The sequence below is a fragment of the Neltuma alba genome, unplaced genomic scaffold (assembly GCF_004799145.2).
Source record: "Neltuma alba isolate B1F8T4 unplaced genomic scaffold, ASM479914v2 tig00000137_pilon, whole genome shotgun sequence".
In the NCBI taxonomy this organism is placed as follows: domain Eukaryota; kingdom Viridiplantae; phylum Streptophyta; class Magnoliopsida; order Fabales; family Fabaceae; genus Neltuma; species Neltuma alba.
Window position 1 is genome coordinate 1 of NW_021631932.1, and position 11671 is coordinate 11671.

Consider the following 11671-nt stretch of genomic DNA (forward strand, 5'->3'; position numbering starts at 1 on the left):
CACATCACAAAAGGGGAAGAGAAAGACAAAGCTCAACTTCCTGAAAGGCTGAGTATACATGATTTCTCCTTTTCACTTTGAAATGTGTATTATGCCATTTGACAGACAATAATTTCTAGATAAATGTCAAAATCGAAGGATAAAAATACTAAACCTGTCGAGAGCTTGAACTTTCCGCAACACAACCACCATTAAAGAGGTTGGTAACCCAATATTTCCTTTCTTCTTTCACTTGGTAGCGATTAACTTCTGTTTTTCAAATATGAAAGAAACATTATTTGTTTTAAAACAATAAGAGTATGTACAAGTCAGTTGCAACAAACTTTGGATAAACATCTTTTTCCCGCACTTCCTGCTGCCATTTGCTTCGTCAGGATACCAAGACACCAGGCATCCTTAGATTTATCAACTGGACAATTAAAAATATCCAGAGTTCTCCTTTGAATATCTTAAGGGGCGGTGAGAACCATTTCTGAAGTTTAATTATGTGCCTGCCGTCTCTTCATCTTCAGATGCTGTCCTTGGCCCATTTGCATGTCTACTTATCTAAATCTTGGGCCACTTGATCTCAAGCTCCTCATATTTGAGGATCCCTTACCAGGCAATGGTGCATAAGCAGGACCCTTGGGAACCACAAAGTCCTTGGGAAGAGAATCCATGTCCATTAAGCATTTCGGGATTTTGCATCAGCAATTAATGCAGCCCAGTCATCAGACTGCACCAGTGCATTGGCATTTCCCATGACCTGTAAAAATTAACACCCTCTAATACTCATCAAATCTGTAAATTTGTTCATAATGTCAATGCAAACAAGAATTTATCATTAAAAACAAATTCTAAACAGATCCGTACCCAAAGAGCTCTTCTTGCACGGGTAAGGGCAACATTCATCCGACGAATATCAGCAACAAAGCCAACCCCATGATTGGATGCCCGCACACAAGACATTATAATGACATCACGTTCCTGACCTTGGAAAGCATCTACAGTATTAATATATATATCTTTTCCTTCTTCTGAATTTAAACACTTCCTCAAACTCACGCTGAAGGCATTTCAACTGCAGCTTGTAAGGAGTAATTATGCCAACAGTGATTTTTCCTATGCCCAAAGATTTCAGTGTTTTCTGAAGATGCTCATACAATCGGAGACAAAATTGTGCTTCATGTATGTTTTGATAAGAAACCGATCCACCCTTGTGAGACTCTCGTCCATGACTAATATCAAAAAATAAATAAGGCCTAAGTAAAGGATCCTTGTAGTATGCCTCATCAGGCAAATTAGCCACACTTTCACTATCAGTTAGGCGTCCTTGGTAAAAGTAACGAGAGGGGAACTCTCTGATCAGAGGATGCATTCTATATTGCACGGACAACAATATTGTTGGGCACCCTGCCTGTTGGAACCTTTCAAAAAGACTCCTACTGTACATCAATGTGCCAGCAGCCTTGCTGATAACTGTGGCAGGAAGTTGCTGGGGATCTCCAACAAGAACACATCGAGCTGCTGCACCAGAGAGAGGGGAGGGAGAACTGCCACCTCACTAGCTTGAGCTGCCTCATCAATAACTACCATATCAAAACCGGGTAAGGCGTGAGAACAACTTACGACCACTGCTAGAGACAGTTGTGAAAACAATCTCAGCTTCATTGGCAAAACTAGCCTCCAGATTAGCACGGGCCTCTTCCAAATTGAAACTACTACACGGTCGGAACCTACTTTCTAAAATAAGAAGGCGAGACATCTCAACCAAAACTTTATCCCTACTTTCAACAGCAGCTGCAAGGTTTTGTAGCAATGCATTTCGATTCTGGTCTCGGGCCATGAGAACATCAGGGTCAACACCTACAGAGCCCTGTGAAAAAACAGCAGCAGCAGCAACATTAAGTTCTCTTTGAAGACAACCTATCTGCTGAGATAACTGTGCCTCACGATTCTTTAATTGATGCAACCACCCTAGAATTTCTTCACGACTTTTAATCAAAAGCTGTTCAGTTCTACGCTCAACAGAAACTGCCTGTGCAGCGCGTGTCTGAGAATCAACCCCAACTCGAGCAACATCAGGTCTATAAACTTTCATTTCTCCATCAATAAATCCGCGATCAAGAACACGTGCAAGAAGCTCATCAGTTGCCGCATTAGAAGGAGCACAAACCAACATCCTTGGTTTGGGGCAGAATTTTGGTAGAGTACGGAAGAGATTCTGGTCCATGTTTTGAAGAACTTCATCAATTGATCCCATGGGCACATTTTCTGAATTGCTCTCATTAGCTTGCTTGTAGCTTTCAGGGGCTAGTTTCTTAAGCAAGGATGTATAGTAATGCTGATACTGCACCAGGTGGATAACATTTAGCATTCCCCAGACTGTATGCGTCTTTCCTGTTCCTGGAGGTCCTTGAACAAGGGTAAAGGGCCAAGGATCTTGCCTCTTTGTAGTCCCATTACTTGTACCAGCAGCAGTGTGCGTTGCTGCCCATTGGATTGCCGCAAGCTGGGGCTCATTGAAGGTTCTGTGCAGATACTCAACAAAGCCCTGCGTGAAGCAATCTGGCATGGCTGGTGTTTGTTGCTCATACTTTGGGAAATGTTCAGGACTTGGCTGCAGAATTGCAGTTTGCATCTGCAAAATCAAAATTCATTAATAACAAAACAAGATTAAGAATTGTTAAACCATGACTACTAGATATCAAGACACATTTCAGCTTATACCTGCACATTTAAAACGACGAAATGCATGTAAAGCAACATACTCCCTCTGTGTTGTAGCGAGAGAACCAAGCACAGTGAGGTACCATATGCTTCCTCCTTCAAGCTTCCTTATGATATGATCATCGTCGAGCCTGCCATGAACAACCACCATATTCAAGTATACAAGAATAGAACCAACCACAGACAAAAAATTAAAAACAAGGCGAGATCTATGGTGGCAGACCTACCTACTAGGATCATAAGAGTCCCCAACATAGTAATGGAGAATTGCACCAGGAGGATCACGGGTATCTATAGGTATGTGTCGCCTAATTGTGCCCACTACACGTCCAGTATCTGGTTCTTTCTCACCCTGTAAAGATGCACTGCTCCGCTTGGCTCTAACTGCTTGACAAAGTTCCATTATCAAATTAGTTGAACTAAAAAACTGTACAAGAAACCTACTAGAAATCTAACAAACCTGAACCAGGCCTAGGAAATGAAAGAATTGCAACATCACCCTCCTTGAATGTCCATTTGGTTTCATGTACTGGAAGAACTTTCACATCATACCAACCTATGAGATAATGCAGAAACAAGTCAAATAAACGAAATTTCCATCACAAACAAAAATATACAAATGAGAAATAAAAGAAGCAATTGTTGGAGCAAGGCTAAGGCTTTTGGTTTAACCCAAAAACTCCTCTCACACACTTATTTTGCATATCGTAAAATCACTCTTAAAACTATGGTTTGGTTTCCACCCAAACATGCCAAAAATACACAGCAAAATTAATGTGTAAGTTTGACAAGAACAAAGTCCTCATCACAGACATGGAATATGGCTTAGTACCAAGAAGTCACCAACAATGGAACAATCAAGTTGGTCACCCAAAAAAATAAATCTCATTCTAGTGTAAAACAAGGGAAAGTTAAAGAGTACCTCTTTCTCTAGGCTCATTGGCCTTCACACGCACCATTATATGAGTATCCCTTGATACCGTCTCTATTAATTCTTCCCAAGTACTGTATAGCTGAGCACGGCATTCCTCAAAAAGCAAAGGCTCAAACACTCTAACATACCCTTCTACTGATTCAAATTGGCCCGGTACACATTGTAACTCAGTTTCCTCTGATTCAAATTATTCCAATCAGCTACCAATAGAAAAAGATAAACTCCAACGATGTGCTAACAAATACTGAATGTGTAGCTAGAGAGATAAAAAAGTTGAAGCCTGATCATTTTACTAGAGCAGCATTTGCATGTTACCTAACATCCCATAATATTTACAACATGAGAAAGCCTTGACCAAGCAGCATCAGAAGTGAGCTATATGAAACCATAATAAACACTTTGAAAATCCTCCACAATGGTTCTACTAAATTGGGAGAATTACAATCAGGTCCGCAAGAAGAGATTTAATTACCTTAAAGTCCATTGACAAGTGAGGAGTAAACAATTTCTAAAAAGAAAAATAATAATAAGAAGTAGTTCAGGCTGGTCACTTGTCATTGGGACTTTTTGGTAATTAAATTTCTCTCTCGGAACCTTTTGATAATTCTCCCTTGTATATTTGTCATCAACCCTATCAATATAATCTTGAATTCATCATTTTAACTCACACAGAACGTGGTATCCATCTAATTTTAACAGATTCCACAGTTTTAAATGTCCTTTAAGCTCTGGAACCAGCAGTTTTCATATGAATATCATGCATGTTTAAGACGTCTAAGGAAATTTAAACTGCACATGTTGTATTGTAACTGCACTTGCTGTTAAAAATTCAGGTCAACAAGCCACTGAAGGTAGTTAGACAATCTAAATCAATGGCTTGACTGCACGGCGTGTTAAGTCGATACATAATTTTCAGATACTAGCCTCAAACATCCAAAGTGAGCAAATAAAATCGGTTTCCATCATTCCATGCATGGATTAAAATATGCAGTTAACATACTGAACATGTAAAAAGGCCATTGTGATAATTAACACAGATTGAAGTAAAGCTCTAGATTACCCCTCCATCCGTTATCTTTTCTTCTTTATGAAGAAACAATCCACCTTGAGAAACATAACACCGAAGAGGCATGTGATGGTGACTGGGTTACATAAAAAATTCATGTAAACCAACCGTAGCTATATATTTCAAATCAAAACTTCATTCTAAATACAACTGTCATCACCTTTGGAAGTCTCTCAAGTGTTATGACACTCACAGTGTGATAACTGGAGGAAGGGAGCACCAATACGATAAATCAGAAACAACTTGAGTGCAGAGGAACTAAAATTCCAAATCCAACAAGATCATGAAAAGAACATCAATATTAACAAACATACACTTGCACTAATAAACTATTCAATTACTTTATACCTGGGTGATGCCAAAACTTTTCACTGGTCACCTCACGTATAAGGCGCTCTACTGACGTGTCCTGAGACAGGGTGGTCACAGCAGTTTGCTTCTTGATAGAAAAATGCTTTTTATTTACAGGCTTCATATCACCAGAGCTTTGACCGGTCAATGCCAACTTTTTATTAGAAACTGATACACTTTTCTGCAGCCTCAAATCAGTTGACTGTTTCCATGAACTCTGCCTTGAAACAGGATTCAAATTGACCTCCGTGGAATGTACATGTTCATTATTTTGCCTCTTAGGCTGGCTGAGTAGTTCAGAGTTATCACCATTACAGTCAGATTTAGGCTCATAAGCATCAGCATAGGTGCCACCTTCATTAGAAGATGTGTCAACATGCTTCTGATCCTTGACTATTCCAACACGATCAACTTGTGCAGGAATATTGCGGACTTCCTTTGCACCACGAATTATAGCAGATGATGAGGAACTCTGCCTTCTAGGTGTTGAGGTTTTAATAGAACCTGCTTGCATCGCATCTTCCAAATTAAGAACCACAATTTGCCTATTACGCTTCTTTCCCAACATTTCCTCTTTGCGTTGGTCCATTTTCCTCTTGCCGGGGTTGTTTGCACATCTAAGAGCATGGATTGCTTCAATACCTTTCACTTCTTTTTGTTTGGGAACTGTACTAAGTTCATCAGATGCATTTGTAGAAGACTCACCTTTTACACTGCATTCAGAATTGATACCGTTAATTTTTTGTTCACAAGGACCTGATTCGACATCAACAGAAGCACGACTACTCTTTTCAACAGGTGCACTATCAGAGAATTTAATATTGTTAGAATTATCGTCTGCTGCTACTGTAACACATCCCTCTGCCATTCCAGATACTGCTTGCTCTTCTGAAATTTTGCTTTGTTGGGGCAAATTATTACAGCCATTAAAATCACCAGATCCCTCAGCATCAGACCATTCCCCTTCTTCTCTCTCCACTATTTGAGAATTAGCTGAACTATGTACTCTTGGCTTCATACCTCTCTCATCCACATCTTTACTATCCTTAGATGATGAGCAATCATTTGTTTTCTGATCTCCTGCTCTCATCAGTTCAGTATCTTTCTCAGCAACATAGGTAGTTTTCGACCGAACAAAAGGCTGAAATCCAGAGATAGAAGATGCGTGTGAAAAGGCCTGATTATTTACTATCCCTTGGATTCCTGCTGAAGCCACATTCAAGTCAGGAGCATGAGGATTTATAGATGGAAGTGTCCTTTGAGGCTGAAAACAAAAGGGGTCATCCTTATCATCATCATCCACTACAGGTGGTTCATTGAGATCAAAAATGGCCTTTCTCGAGAACCCATCTCAAAAACATATGTTTAGAAATTAGATTGTGAACAGAAACTAAATGAACAGACACTCCTCTTCTATCTTTAAAAGAAAATGCCCATGACATGCCCAAAAGCACGCCCAGATATGGAAGACCTGCACATCCAGTGGAGCAAAACCATAAGAAAGAGGTGTATTTATAGGTACCATGCCAATGTGCCAAGTAATAGAATACATTGACATACCTTTGTATAGAACAATAGAATGGGTCAGCGCACAAAATAGGTCGGGTATCCAGAAATCAACATGAACAATTATACATCTAAAAAGAAACATCACAACACAACGACATCCACGATGGCCAGTGCATGAACAAATGATGATCACAAACAAACACTAAATAAAACAAGAATTCGGTAACATAATCCTTTCAGGCTTCATACTGTAGATTATCCAAATGACAAATAAAACCAACAATACAAACGCTTTTGCAATGCCTCCAGTATGATAAAAACCAAAATCCTAAGCAAATTTGACATGCAAAGCGACAATGCGTCAATATCTCCAAAACCATAATCCAGAGAAGGGGAGAAAACCTCTATTCAACAATAAGAAACATTAGGCAGGAATCCAGCTTACTCCCCATCTTAATCCTTCCAAGATTAGTGAAGAACCTTAACCAAGATCTTATTTGCACAGAATCCACTTACAAAGATTCAACGTGAATCATTTAACACCACAGAAGTAATTTAGCAATAATGCACAAACCTAATAGTCAACCCAACATGACTCAGCATCTTTCATTCTACCATACAAAAATTCCCATACAACCAGATATCCATCAGGATATTCTTGACAAAATATTTACAATAAGAAAGCTACTATTAATCTGACCCAGGAAAAAAGAAAAAAAAGGAAAGAAAAATTAATAATTCAACGAAAATAACTTGGACACACAGCTGCAGGAAAAGGGTGCATGGATTGCAGCATGCAAGGTATTTTCCTGACCTAGTGCCCTCCCGTAGATATGCACTAGGCTGCATTTCTCAGCTTGCCCAACCTTGGCTACCCTGATATAGTAGGCAGAGCAGAATAGTATGGGTCCGAGCCAACCCAGTAAAGACTATTCACTGAAAACGTAAAAATTTGGCACCAAGTTATATGTTTGATTTAGATTACCATATATTTGTCATGGGATCATGGACAAATTAGTTCTACAGTAGCGTGTAGCCACTGGTCTCTCTCACCCCTAATCCCCCCCAGCGGCGTAAATCTATCTATAAAAGAATCTCTTTCCATAAAATATCTTCCAATTGCAGGGTTTACTGCCTGAGGATAGGAGGACTTCCCATGTCAAATTCAATGAGATCAAACTGTTGACACTGATGAAAGCCCTCTTTGGACCCAACTCTTTGGGCTCTCTTATGTTCAGTTTCGGGGTTTTAAACTGTAATCTTCCTAAGTCTGACAGCTATTCTTGCGTTCAATATAGGAGATCCAATTCTGATTGATTCTGCATTTAGGATAAGAGATTTGATTTTGCAGAAATTAGGCCAGATCCTAGTATTAACTGTAAAACTAGAGCTGTGCTCCTATAAAGTGTACAAATGCATACGTGAATAAACCAGAATTTTTGGCATATGATCCAACATGGCATGGGAGCAGTGATCCAGTTCGGCTTAGGGCTGAAAGTTAATAGCTAGGGTGGTTTTAACTCTTCAACATTAAATACATCATCACTGCCAGTGATCCCAGTCACAAGTCACCAAGCACCACGCAATACCAATACTTCTGCCATTACAATTCATCATTCAAATGGCCATAACTACCTTCAATGGGCTGTTGGAGTGTGTATCTATGTCACAAGCAAAGGGAAATTTGGGTATCTGACAGGAACAGTAAATAAACCCTCTCCTACTCATGTGAATTATGCTCAATGGGAAGCTGAATTTGATTGATTATTCAATCATAGATGGTGAATTCAGTGACCATTGAAATCAGCGCCAATTTCTCAGTTCCAGTCAGCACAAGAGGCATGGGAGGCTGCAAAAGACATATTTGCATCTCTCAAACCAATCAGGGATTTTGGAAATTGAAGCAAGCTTACATAACCTGAGAAGTTAATTTGAACGTTACATTGCAATAACCTTGTCATTCTATGGCAGCAGCTAGATCTATATGGCACTCATGAATGGTTGTGTACCACTAACCACAAATCTATGCCAAAAATAAAGAGGGGAAATAACTTAAAGATCCCACTTGGCCTAAATCCAACTTTTGATGAGATTTGAGCGAAGACAAGCTTCTTAGTATAATAGTTTTCTTCATTGTCAAGCAAGAGGAAAGTCAAAGAAACTGACCTCAATCAAACAGCCACATTCTACTGAAGCTGAATCTGGAGCTATGCTCTCCGAAGGATTCCAAAGAGATGGCAGTAGAGGGAAAAGAAATGGCAAATGGTGTGATCATTGTCATAAGCCAGTCCATGCAAAAGATGTTTGCCGGTAGCTCCATGGAAAGCCACTCAATCATAAAGTGAGAGGCAAGCACAACACAAAGGCACTTGCAACAACTGCAGATTGCAAACCAGAATTTAATGATAAACTCAGCAAGGAGGTGATTGAGTTTCTCAAAAACATTACTTTACAAGCATGACAATAAAGACCAACTGGTAGCCTCTGGTGATATTGCATACACAGGCAATGTAATCCTAGCTCCAAAATACTATTCACCATGGGAGAATGTGGACTATTGATTCATGGGCCACTGATCATACGATGGATCATGTGAATCTTATTCAAAATATAAAGCTGGATATGGAATTGGTGAAGCATGTCTATATGGTGTTTCAACACTTGAAATGTTCCATATGCCGCTGATATAAACTCTGGCCACTTGTCTGTTAGCAAATCAACCTTGTATCAGCATGGTCAGCTGATTTTTTTGCTACTCAATGTTTGCTATAAGACTAGGAGTCAGGGAAGATGATTGGCACTATTGAGTTGCAAGAGGGGCTTTATTGTGTGGAGGTACAACCATATGGAAGTGTACAGCCACGTATATCCAGCTTTATTGCACAGAAAACATATATCCAGTTTGCCAATAAAGATGTGTTGTTGTGGCATTATAGGTTAGGCCACCTTAACTTCAAATATATGTACAAATTAATTTCTAATGCTATGGATAATAGTATCTCTTGCGTTGCTTGTGATGTTTGTCAAATTTCAGAAGATAACAAAAACGCCTACAAAGCACACCTCCATCAACCCTCTCAACCATTATATCTTACGCATAGCGATATTTCAAAGGCTTGGGGGGCCACACACGTTCAGTCTTTATACAATGCAAAATGGTTTGCAACAATTATTGATGGTCATTAGCCTAAGCATTTCTCATTAAAGATGAATCTAATGTAATCCAAAATTTCATGAACTTTCACACTATGATCCAAAACTAGTTTAACACTTCCATTAAAGATATTAGAAGTGATAACGGGAGGAAATACATGAGCTCCAACCTATGATCCTATCTTAGAAGCAGCGTGAGCTATAGTGTTGACTCATAATGTTTCCACAATGTTATTTGGGGAAGCTACACTTACAGCGGCTCATTTTATCAATAAATTACCCTCCAAGGCTCTAGATTTTCAAACCCAATTCAAACTAGGGGATAAAGAAAAGGAAGAGTTAACTCCAGAAATGAAGAGGGAAAATAAAAACTGAAGACTTGGGGAAAACCAAAACCAACACCTAAGAAGGAAATAGCTCCAACTGATACTGAAAGGTACAAAAGGTTGGCTAGAAAGCTCCTCAATCTCCCAGACACAACCAGACATAAGCTATGCTGTTCTTGTAGTAAGTCGATTTGCACATCAATTACTAGAAGAGCACATGAATGCAGTCCACAGAATGATGCATTACTTAAAGATGACACTACAAGAGGGACTTTGTTTTGCTAAAGGAATTTCTAAGGAAGTCATGGTACATCCCAATGCTGATTATGGGGGGTCTCTACCATTTATAATCATTCAGCTGCCACAGGGACCATTAACAACGTCTTCCCCGTAAAAAGTAACACCCGTTTTCAAATCAGCAGATGTTGGAAATCAAAATTTGATGTCGCATACCAGAATTTTGTAGCAGCTGGTGAGGAAGCGATTGGCAAAGAGAGAAGATTAGCATCGAAACAGCAAACCAGAATGAGGAGACTAGACATCAGATTGCAATCCAGCGCGTCACCAGACTTAAAGAGAAGAACAGATACCAGTGTCAGACGGGCTCAGAAGGCAAAGTGAGAAGTCGAGAGGCAGTAAAAGGCGAAGATTGCACTTAAGCAGGGAAAGTCAAAAATCAAATAGGAATTAGGGATTTTGCACGCACTGGATCTTTTACAAAACCCATCTTCATTGGCCTTATGCACAGTTCATTGTATTGTAAGATAATCACATGACACAAATTTAGAAAGATGAGGTCCAAAGGAGCATGAGACGGAGAACAGACACGAAGCAGTCGAACCATGAGTCCATAACAGAGACAAGAAACAGAAGGAAAGCCACTAAATCATTTATTCGTTGAAACTACTTCGGATATTACAATAATTCGTCCCCGAAAATCAGTCCCCAGGTGAAAGCATAGGCAACTACCAATCGCAGATTAAGATAAAAGAGCTAAATCTATACAAATCCAAAACCAAAAATCTAAAAAATAAAACTAAAAATACATTTACGGCAAGCGAGGGAGTGAGTTACCTAAGCCTACGGGGTGAGCGAGGGAGTGAGTCTCCGAGCAAGGTTAAGGCGTCGGCTAGGTTGAGGCTTCAGATTTCCGAGCACGATAGCAACGGCAAACGCGAGGCCTCAACTCTTCGAGCAACGACGATAGCGAGCTAGGATGAGCAAGCAACGGCGAGCTTCCGATTTTCGCTTGCGGAGCAACGGTGAGGTTCAGATTTCCGTCCGAGAGAGACAGAGCAAGGAGGCCGCGACGCTAGGGTGAAGTCTTGAGCGCCGATGCAAGCTTTAGGTTAGGAGGAAGAAAGACTAATGAAATAGAAAAAATGTATTTAGAAAACAGAGAGAAAAGAACGGGGGAGGGTGGTAAATGCATTTAAACTAGGATATAAGTTAAAGAAATTAAATACGGAAACACATGTATAATTGACAAAACTTATGGAAGCTGCTTGTAAGTGAAATTTATAAAATGAATTTACAAATACACATACATATTTCAATAATGAATATTATTTACGATTTTTAATATAAGAGTAGTTTGACATTTAATTTGTTTCTAGATATAAT

At 39.6% G+C, this 11671-nt stretch overlaps 1 long non-coding RNA gene and 1 pseudogene across 1 annotated transcript; both read right to left on the reverse strand.

Annotated features, from left to right (window-relative positions):
• Nucleotides 1–289: 289 nt before the first annotated feature.
• Nucleotides 290–7021, reverse strand: LOC114750312 (uncharacterized ATP-dependent helicase C29A10.10c-like; annotated as a pseudogene).
• A 1308-nt stretch (nucleotides 7022–8329) lies between these two features.
• LOC114750252 (uncharacterized) lies at nucleotides 8330–11371 on the reverse strand. The gene is made up of 3 exons (XR_003740641.1): nucleotides 11123–11371; nucleotides 8736–8947; nucleotides 8330–8418 (listed from the first exon to the last, which is right to left on the reverse strand). It is a non-coding gene; the product is annotated as an uncharacterized LOC114750252 (long non-coding RNA).
• Between the last annotated feature and the right edge of the window lie 300 nt (nucleotides 11372–11671).